This window comes from Spermophilus citellus (genome assembly GCF_964194105.1).
Source record: "Spermophilus citellus genome assembly, chromosome: 16".
In the NCBI taxonomy this organism is placed as follows: domain Eukaryota; kingdom Metazoa; phylum Chordata; class Mammalia; order Rodentia; family Sciuridae; genus Spermophilus; species Spermophilus citellus.
The window spans coordinates 35,751,949-35,762,649 of NC_138196.1; the positions used below are offsets into that span (position 1 = coordinate 35,751,949).

Below are 10,701 nucleotides of genomic sequence, written 5' to 3' on the forward strand. Positions count from 1 at the left end.
ACAGAGAGGTAAAGACTGAACCCAGTGTATTGCCTGACCTCTGTACCTCACTTTCCTTTTTAATGTGGAGATAAGAATCATTCACCTACCTCACAGACTAGTGAAGAGTGAACAACTTAATGTTTGAGAGGCGCTCAGGACATTGCCTGGCACACACAAAACATTGTACCAATGTAAGCTCTCAGTGTTATTAGAGAAGTCATGAGAGTTCTTGCATTTATCCAGTTCTATCTTCTCTTGGCGGCTTCCCCCTCCCCCTCCTCCTCTTCCTCCTCCTCCTCCTCCTCCTCTTCTTTCTTCTTCTTCTCCTCCTCCTCCTCCTCCTCTTCTTTCTTCTTCTCCTCCTCCTCCTCCTCCTCCTCCTCCTTCTTCTTCTCTGGTTTCCTCTAATGAACACATTAGAAGGCGGGAGTGTCAGAGATTAATTCAGTACTAAATATTTCAAGTATAAATGTTCCCTCCTCCATTGTGCATTGTCCTTAGCTTGCCAGCTGACATGGTGCCCATGAAAGAGGTGGTGACAAAGCGAGACCCACTCAGTAGCTCTGAACTCATCTCAGCCTTTGTTCCAAAGAGTTCTCTGGGAAAATTACCAAACCTCACAGTTTTTTCTTATAGCAGCTCTACCCATTGGCTTAGCTGGATTTCCTCCAATGCAGCTAGTGATGTTCAGAAAGGAATCGACTAGAACTTCAAAACTAGACTTCCAGGTACAACAGAGGTTGCATGTTTGCTGGCTGTCTGAAAAAAAAAAAAAAAAATATATATATATATATATATATATATATATAAAACTTGAATAAATTTTCTGTTTGGACTTCATAGTGCTGGTAAAAATATTTTCACTTCCTGTAATGACTCCCCTAACAACACTAGAACAAGCTACCAAAGGGCTGTTGTGTCTTGTCTGCTCCAAGCCAAGATTTTAACGTGATCCAAATGACATTTAAAATAATGATATCTCTCATTTAAAAAAATCACTTTAAAAACAAATCATAAAGTTGAATAACCCTGGGCCTGAATTTTCACATGCAATAGTTAGTTGAAACCAAACAGTGACCTTCCACTTCAGGCAGGATGAGTTTACCATAGTCCTCTTTAGCCCATGTTGTATCACCTGGTCCATTTTGCTCATTTGTAATATTTTTCATTGCATATATTTTAGTTTTAAACTGAGACAAATTCTTTCTAGACTGGGAGGCTCATTTATCATGGAAACACAAGCTTTCAGACTTTAATGGTACTTTAACGAGGATCAGATCTCAATCACTGTGACCCCACCTTCACCACCCATGCTAGTTCATGGATTACCTGTTTGTTTCACTTTTTAAGCTGGAATAGGTTTTTGTTTTTATTTCATATATTTTTAAAATGCATACATACAGAAAGATACAGACTAAAAAAAGAAGAAAATGACAACTAAAGATATAAAGAGATCCATTTCTAGCAGTAATTTTGGTATATATCTGCGACAGGTGCTGCAGAATGTCTCAGTAAATTCCAAGTTCTCACACCAAGTTCTGCTTCCTTTTAGAATCTGGAAATGCAAAGGGTACATTTCTCAGACTCCTTTAAGCCTCAGATTTTTCACCTGACTCATCTACCCCGCGCTAAATCAGAATGTGGATTTGCGAAAGTGAAAATGAGATGGAGTTTATGCTCCTGATGCATCTGCAGTTTCTCTTGACAGCAGCACAGGTGTTGAATCAGTAAAGGCAACAGCACAGGCCTCTGTTGTATTCTGTCCACTCAAGGCTCAAAGCACCTGTGCTGCTGGCTGATCACAGCTGAAGTAGTGGGGTTTGTGCCAGCACCTGCATCTGTGGCAGGCACTTCCTGATGTGGCAACAGAGTAGAGCAGGTCCTCAGTGGCCTGTTCTACAGAGTGGTTCAGAGCGTCAGTACAGACTCCTCAAGTTTCCCAATGACTTCCTAAACACTCATTTCTCTGTTTTAAATCCTGCTGTGCTGGCCAGAGTAGTTTGCTACACACAACTGAACCCTGTAACGGTGTATTCTTCCAACTTTCACTGCGCATTGTTTTGTAACAGTAGTCTACTTTTTATCTAATAAATACTACAAGCCTCATTTTTTATTAAACTTTTTGAGATAATTTTTGTTTCATATTCAGCTGTAACAAATAATATAAAAAATCCTGTGCTTCTTTTATTCAGTTTCCCCAGGGTAACCTATTGAAAAACAAAGGGGCAATATCACAACTAGGATATTGACATTAATACAATCTACAGATTTTATTCCATTTTTTTTTCTGCTTTTCTTATACGTGTGTGCCTGTGTGTAAGTGTATGCAGTTTATGTACTCATCACCACAGGCTGAGAAACAAAGTTGAGAGACAAAGTTCCAGCACTACAAGAATCCCTTTTACTGCCCTTCTCTGCCCTCACCTACTCACATACCTCTGTTTAATCTCCTTCCACATCCTGAATGCCTTCACCCTCTAATCTGTTCTCCAGTTTTGTAATTGTCCATTGTCCATTCTAACAATGGCATATAGATAGAATTATACAGTATAGAACTTGTAGATTCTGAATGTTTATGTCTCCCCAAATTCATATGTTGAAGCCTAATCCCCAGTGGAACAAAATTAAGAGATTGGGCCTTTGTGAAGTGGTGAATACCGTAATGACAGAGGCCTGAAGGGTGAGTGGATCCCTTCTACCCATGAGAATGCAGCAAAAGGTACAAAGAAGAAGAAGAAAATGGAAATAGGATGATGAGACCTCACTAGACACTCAATCTGCTGGTGCCTCGATTTTGGACTTCTTATCCTCTAGAGGTATAAGAACTATATTTGTGTTGTTATGAGTCTAAGATGTTTTCTTAGAGAAGCTTGAAAGAACTAAGACAATAACTTTTTTAATTATTGTCTTAAACTCTTCTTATAATCTTCTTTGTAGATACACTATTTTTGCTCAGGATAATTCCCTGGCATCTCAGTCAAGTTGTACATATCAATGTTTATTCCTTTTTATTGCTGAGTTGCATTTCAAGGTTTGAAGATCAATAGTTTGCTAAACCATTCACCCTTTAAAAACGTGTGGGTCATTTCCAGTTTGGAGTTAAAATGAATAAAGGTGCTATGAACACTAACTTATATCAAAGTGTTATGCTGGTTTATATGCTAATTGTATATTTAATATTATAACACATTGCCAAACTATTTGCCAGAATGCCTGTACATTCTACAATTTTCCACCAGAAATGTATGAGTGAGTCACTTTCTCTATACCTTGCCAGCATTTGGCATTATTAGTTTTTTAGTTTTTAATTCTTTTAGCCATTTTGATAAATGTATAGTTTATAGTTGTTATTTGATTTTTCTTTCTGTTTTTCTTTTCTTTTTTTGGAAGCAGGTATAATTTATGTCAACATATGTAGCACCACGTTTCAATTTCTGTGTGAGTCAGCTTTTCATCGCTGTGATTATAATACCCAACAAGAACAACTTAGAGGAGGAAAAGTTTATTTGGGGCTTATGGTTTCAGAGATTCAGTCCATGGTCAGCCAGTTCCATCACTCTGGGCCCAAGATGAGGCAGAGCATCATGACAGCCAGGAAGCAGAGGGTCTGCAGGGAAGATGAACTTTTCTAGAACATGACAAGAGGGACTTCATCCAAGACCCACCGGCCCACAGTTACCACCCAGGTAATTCATTCAAATTAGGATGGATTGATTAGGTAAAAACTCTGAATCTTCTGGCATTCACACAGGACTGTTTGAGGGATATCTCATATTTAGTTCTAAGCTCATCATACTGTATCAATATTTCTGCAAGTATATGATATTATTCTTGTTTGGAAGGTATAAAAATCCCTGATACTTATAGCCACTCATCTATTAACTGTGGTGCCCAGATGGAAAAGACAGAGACCCTGGATTCCTGATATCATGTCAGGTATTATTTATATCACAACACAGAAAAACGTAACAAAGCAAAAGTGTTAGGACATGTTTTAATTTTGTATTTCTGCTGAGTAAGGTGTTTTTAAAGCATATTTTTTCCACCTCACCCCCCTCTCTACAACTGCGATACTATCTTGGGAAAACTCTGCTTCCAAGTTCAGTGTTTCCTAACAGATTAAGTGCCAATTCTGGGAGCCTTTGCTTGATTGCAGAGTTCTGTACCTCACAAGTTATTATAGTCATAGACTCTGGGATGTGGACTGTCATAAAATGAGAAGACTGAATTGAGAACACAGGGATATAGTTTCAAAAATTAACCAGTCATGGAAAAAAAACATATCACCAAGTCTATAAAATACAAAATTTGAAACAGAACCTTTCCAAGATACTTTATCACTCTTTGATTGACTTTATCCTTTGACTGTATCATTTTGCTCTGCTGTACATCTGCACAGAAGTATTAGTGACTCTGAAAGTTTCTTTCAATAAGCAAGAATTAATCAGAAGTCATCAGCATGCATCCAGGTCTTTTTGAGAACCCCTGCCTGAGATCTTGGTCTCTTGAGAGGTAAGATGTCTAGAGAAAGTGGAGCCTCACACATGTGAAACAATCTGGTTATTTCCTTGAAATACAATTTCAATCAGACATCAACATGCAAGTGTGTTCTTACTTCACAGGTTAAAATACACAGAAAACAGTAAAATTGCAGGCATGCTTTTGCATTCTGATTATCAGAAGTGATTTTTCCTGACATTCCCTAGAATGTCACTAACTTGAAGGATGGATTAACTGTTTGTTCATATCATTCTCTTACTTGGCTGTAAGGTATGAACCTGGGCAGAAAAGCAGGTGCAGAAACTGTTATTCCCACCATAACCCTTTCTGTTTTCCTATGCTCTCTGTCTTTCACCTGCAGAGACAGGGTAAAGGAGAGTTAAGTCACCAAACATCTCTGCTCCTGCCACTACAGTGATTAGTAGTGTGAAGGCCCAGACTCTTTTTGTTGACATGGGACTTTCCAAAGCCAGTTCTTCCCCAACTGTTATTATAGTCCTTTAATTAAGGGACCACCATCTGCTAATTGGAAGCACATGGTGGAAAAATAAAACCAAGACTTAACTGGCTTCTACTTCTATACCATTAAAGCTGAGAGATCTGGAGATTATTCAGCCTAATATGTTCATCTTAGAGACAAGTCAATGGAGGTTCAGAGACTGACAGCTGGTTAACAGGAAAGCCAGGGCTGTGGCTCAAGTTTCTCAGTTGTATAGTTTCTCAGGACCCCATTGCATTGAGTCTACTGCAGCTGCTAATGCCAAGACAGCTAGAAAGAAACAGAGTCTTTGTTTTGTTTTGTTTGGGGCAGTATATGTTGGCGATGGGTCATCCTATCAATTACCCCTGTGTTATTAAGGCAAATCACAGTAGAGTAAAGTTGCAGAGATATTAGTGTCTCCATATCACTAACCCAGATCTGATTCTCCAAGTTCTAAAAAACTATTTTAAAAATCTGGATCAATATAATGATTCTACCACCTGAGACCTCTTTCTATTTTATGTGGAAAGCCAAAATAAGCAGTAGCAAAAAATACCCTGAAAAGGTATCATGGGCTACATACAAGGAAGGCAATTCAACAAGATGCAGCATCTCAAGTGGCTTGTAATCTTGTTAAGACTATTGAATCTAACCTGTGGGACAAAATAGAAAACAATTTACAACAGACTAGAGTGGGGTGGTAAAATGACATAGGGTAAAATACTGGAAATGCAATGGGAATGGGAAATATGACTGTTGCTCACAGGTTTATTTCTTGGGCCCTGGCAAATGGGAAACCCTCATTAAATATAATATTCTTTCTAATATAAAACTGCAAGATCATAAGGAACACCAATATGTTTAGTACTCTTAAGAAACCTGAACACTGTCAACTGAACACAACATATCAGTTTTAAAGATGTTAAAATGTAAGCAAAAATATGCATCCTAGAAACAATGAAATAAGTTGTTTGTGAAGTAGAAAAATGAATAACCTAGGGCTATTTCCACCACATGTGTGATCCTGACCAAACCATTTCAAATTTCATTATTCTGAAAACAGAAAATAATAATAATAAACCTTACCTCAAAGATTTTTCATAATGATTAAAATAAATAATTTGTGATAAAGTACTTAGCAAACTCAAAGTTTCAGTAGAAAGTATTCATTGATTAAGTGCCGAAATTGAGTCATATGCAACAATTTCAATGTCTCGATGGGAAAGGTTTTTGTGTAAACTACAGCATCCTGAAAGGCTTGTTGGAAAGTGTAGGATGCACACCAGCCTTGAAGGACAGAGACAGTTTACATCAAGAGAACATTTTCCACAGGCTTTACATTATCAGTAGGCACAGGTCTAGGGTGAAAGCAGGCTGATAGAGGCTGTCACTAGACCCAGAGACCCAGATTAAGAAGCAGACAGAAAAATATCTGCATGTAAAGAACAAAAATTCACATCAATGTGGCATTGCTGAACACATTTCAGGTAGTACTTCTATATAACTGGGAAATCATAAATTGGTAGACAGAAATCTGGAACAGAAAATTGAAAACTGCTCTACTACTATCCTGTCCGTTAAGTATTTTTATGTGACTCATGTGGGTGATCCTAGCCAACTGATGTTCTGAACAAAACAATATCAGTTTTAGTATGGTTTACCAAAATCAAATAATTCCTTTAAGTATCTATGCTTCAAACCATATAGTATGTGTCACAAGAAGTTATTTGAGCCCCAAAATAATGAAAATAAACTGAAGAACAAAGCACAATTAAAAAATAGGAAACGTTTAACAAAGTTGGTTCCATTATTTTTTCCTGCCTATTTATTCTGCCTTAGCAAATAAAAATAAACTAGTAAACAGAAGTTTTCTTAAAAAATTGATATCGAATTCTGTTCAAGGTATTTATTAAAAGAAGTCTCTTTGTTCCGTCTTCTACTAAATGCATGGTGAGTAAATGTTTAAGAAATATGAGCTTGATGATCTTATTCTCTTTAGGGTCCTCTCTAGGTCCTTATCTGGCTCTGATGAGAACTGAGCCTTAATCTTTCTAATGTGACTGTTTGGAAGAATGTTCCTTCTGCTCATGCTACACAAGAGAAAGGTTGAATAAACATCTGAAAATGTAGATTTCTCCCAATCCACTTTTTTTTCTTTTCTGAAAATTATACCCCCAGGCAGCATTTTGGTTTTTCTCCACACAGGATGTAGTTAGTCTGAGGGTAATTTAGAAAATACTGGATGCCTAACATCTAATGAAAAAGAATTGAGCACATAACCTTAGGATGTGCTGCTCTCCATTCCCTGTCCCCTCACCTGGTATTTGAGATGATGGGTACCTCCATAGAGATCCCTGTCATGGGGAATCATGGGCGGTAATCCTCCAATAAGCCCTCCTTTCCCAAAGAACAATCCAATGTAGATGTGGCCACTCAATTGGCCACTAAAGTTCTCTAATGCTATTAGTCCTTATTTCCTCTGCCACTGCCTTTGTCCTCCGTAGTCTTTGTTTTCTTGGTTGCATGACTAACATGCACTGAGGGCACTCCATCCTAGCATGGTCCTTCGAATGTAGCTCTCACCACCTTTCTGAACATGTGCCATTCCCAATAATTTGAGACTTTTGGTTACCTCCTTGTGGACCTCATCTCTATTTTTATTTCCACCACATACATGTTGTACAAAGCAGTGTTGGGGGTGGGAACATCCACTTTGTTATGACAGAGGTATGCATTAGTTTGAATGACTTGAAACAACCAAAATTTATTCTCTCCTAGTTGTGGAGATGAGAAATCTCAAATCTAGGTGTTCACAGGGCCATTCTCTCTCTGGGTATTCCAGGGGAGAGTGCATTCTTCCCTTTTCTAGCCCTAGATGGTTCCAGATGCTTATTGGCTTATAGCTGCCTACCTCTGGACTCTGCCTTCATCTTTAAATGGCCTTTCCCCCCACCGCCCTCTCTTCTCTGTTTTTCAAGAAGATAATCCAGGTTGATCTCATTTCAAGACCCTTAGCTTAATCACATCCATAAAATCCATTTTCCTCTTAATTATCTCATAATCACAGATCCCAGAGATTAAAGCTTGACCAGGTGTCATTAGTCTGACATGTGACATGATCTAACAGCCTGAGAATATTCATCACCCTGAGCATATAGTATGCCTGCTACACTCCCTCTTGAGCAAGATGGACATTCCATGGTCACTATCAATAATGGCTTGTCTTACTTGGCTGCAGCTGTGTCCTGAGAGACTTAACAAATCACCAGGACTTTGATCTTGGTTGCAGCTGATTAAAATATTTGTGAACTATCTTCATCTTGACAAAAATATAATCTTTTCAGGTCATATTTAAATTTTTTTTTCTACATGCATTCCAAAACCTTGCCAAACTTCCCGTCTCTTAATTCCACATCTTCCTAGTCCTCTCCTCCTAAAACTTACCTCTGCCATCATCTGTGTGCTGAATTCTGTTCTAAATGCTCCTAGGTAATGCTCAGTACTCCTAAATAGTTCCTAAATCATCAGAAATTGTTCCTAAATCATCAGAAATTCTAAAGAGTATTTAAAAAGGCATGCTTATTTCCAGTGCCCATTCTAGGTCAATTCAATTGGAGTATCTTGAGGCCACAAGACCCGTATCTAAGAAAAATAAATACCCCACAAGCTGTTAATAAATTCATCTGTTGATCATGGACCATAATCAACATCAACTGGGGACTATAGATATCTACCAATGGGAAATAGAAACAACATATCTTGACTGTTTAAATTTAGCCTTGGCAGGAGAACTACAATAACATGAAATCTATACTCAAACTTCAAATCTTTTTAATGGAAAGAATCGTCAAGTCCTATCTGCTTCATATTCTTATAAAAATGTTGCTCTGGAAAGAGAGTTCTACCTCTTATAATTACCTTTTCACATGAAGAACAGTTTTGTCTTTTCTCAGAGCAGCTTCATAACAGAAGTTCCATAGAGACTTTCCTACAAAAAAGGTGAGAACAATAAAGGAAAAGCTTGCAGACAGCGAACTTATTCCCATGGAAACACTCACCCTAGATCACTCATCTTCAACCTCCCCTTGCTTGCCTTGATCTGGTCCACTATCAAAACTTGTGGGATTTTCTTTGTTCCCAAAGATTAATGTTTGACAAGTTCTCCCAAGTTTCCAATCTTGCCTCGAGTGTCTGAAGTCATTCTAACTACTTTGGGATGTAGGAATATTCTATGGTTTCTGATTCACACTTTTAAGAGAATTAAACTATTTATTTAGAACATATTTTTTTTCCTTTGTGTGTTTTGTTTTATGGTTTTGTAGAAAAATCAGTTCTCCCATGCTTTCTCTCTTTCCCTTTCATTCTCATAGTTACTCAATCAAGGTTCATGCAAAACTTTTAGTGTATTGTCAGAAAAGGGGATAATATTTATTTTTTCTTTTGTGAAAAGGGGTGCTTAATTTACTACATAGTTATGACTGGAGCTTTCATAATAAAAACAAAAGTAGATAACATGAGTCTAAAGAAAATATTTTATAATTCACCCATCTTTATGAGAACACCAAAACTTATTATCAGTAAAAAACATACGTCTTTTTATTAAATCTCTTTATCTTCCAAGATTTCAGTAGCAAAACTGAAAACAACCTTTTGATTATCAGTTGATAATTCCCTTATCTTGTAATACCCCAAACTTACTGCACATGAAAGCCTTTCTGTCTCTTGTCCTTGGACATCTCTTAATAAGAGGACTTGTGGCGTTGTGGACACATTTGATTTGGGAGAATCAAAAAACTTGATAAGGAGGCAGGAAATTTCATTGTAAATACTGCTTTCCATGTAATCCAAGTTTTCTGTGTTCTTTAAACATTTTTTTTCATGCCGATCAGATGCAAGAAAGTAAAGGATACACTAAAGATTTTGAGCAGAGAATTAAGTCAATAAATATTTAGAGAATCAGCCTTATCATCTAGCTGATTCCTTCATGAATGAGCTACATAAATCTGTAACACATGCTTACTTCATATTTATATGAGAGATGTGGTTTTCATTCAGCTTTTAAAAAATCATATTTGACACTTTTGGAGATTCTACTCAGATTTCTAGTTGGCTTACCTTCCCATCACCAGTTAGACTGTGTGGCTCAAGTGATGTCGCTCCTGGGCTATTTATGCTTACAGGTCTTTTCTTAACATCTGGGATGAATCCTCAGAGGCAATAAAAGTTTGCTTTTGTTTTCTGCCTGCTTGCCTTCCTCCCCTTCTTCCTTCACTGTTTTTCTGTCTCTCCCTACCTCTTTAATTCTGTGCTTCTATCTTTATCTTTGATTCTGTTCCCTGGCTGAGTTGGGCTCCAGTTCTCCTGTGTTCACATCCCCTCAATAGGTCATGATTCACCATGAGGTAACCTCTGCACGTGGGTTTGGGATCTAGGCTCACTGAGTGAGAGATGACAGAATTATCTTCTTAAATTTTTTGTTTGTGTGTTTATGCAATAAAATATCTCACTCTTTCGGGAAAGAGAACACACCATTAAGATCTAGGTTGGTACGGTTTTGTTTCCATGTTATTTTGTCCCATAGTTGAAATTACAAAGCTTAAGCTGCATGCTCTGAATATCTGGGAATGAGAACTTTGCTTCTGATAGCATGTATATGTATATGTGTCATGTATGCATATGTGTCTACATGTATGATTAATATGTGTAATATAGTAATAAATTAAATGATAAGTCTGATA

The 10,701-nt window shown here is 37.5% G+C and overlaps 1 long non-coding RNA gene across 1 annotated transcript; it reads right to left on the reverse strand.

Annotated features, from left to right (window-relative positions):
- Positions 1-593: 593 nt before the first annotated feature.
- Positions 594-10,200, reverse strand: LOC308634824. Its single transcript, XR_014019092.1, has 3 exons — positions 10,079-10,200; positions 8,882-8,951; positions 594-741 (listed from the first exon to the last, which is right to left on the reverse strand). It is a non-coding gene; the product is annotated as an uncharacterized lncRNA (long non-coding RNA).
- Positions 10,201-10,701: the final 501 nt, after the last annotated feature.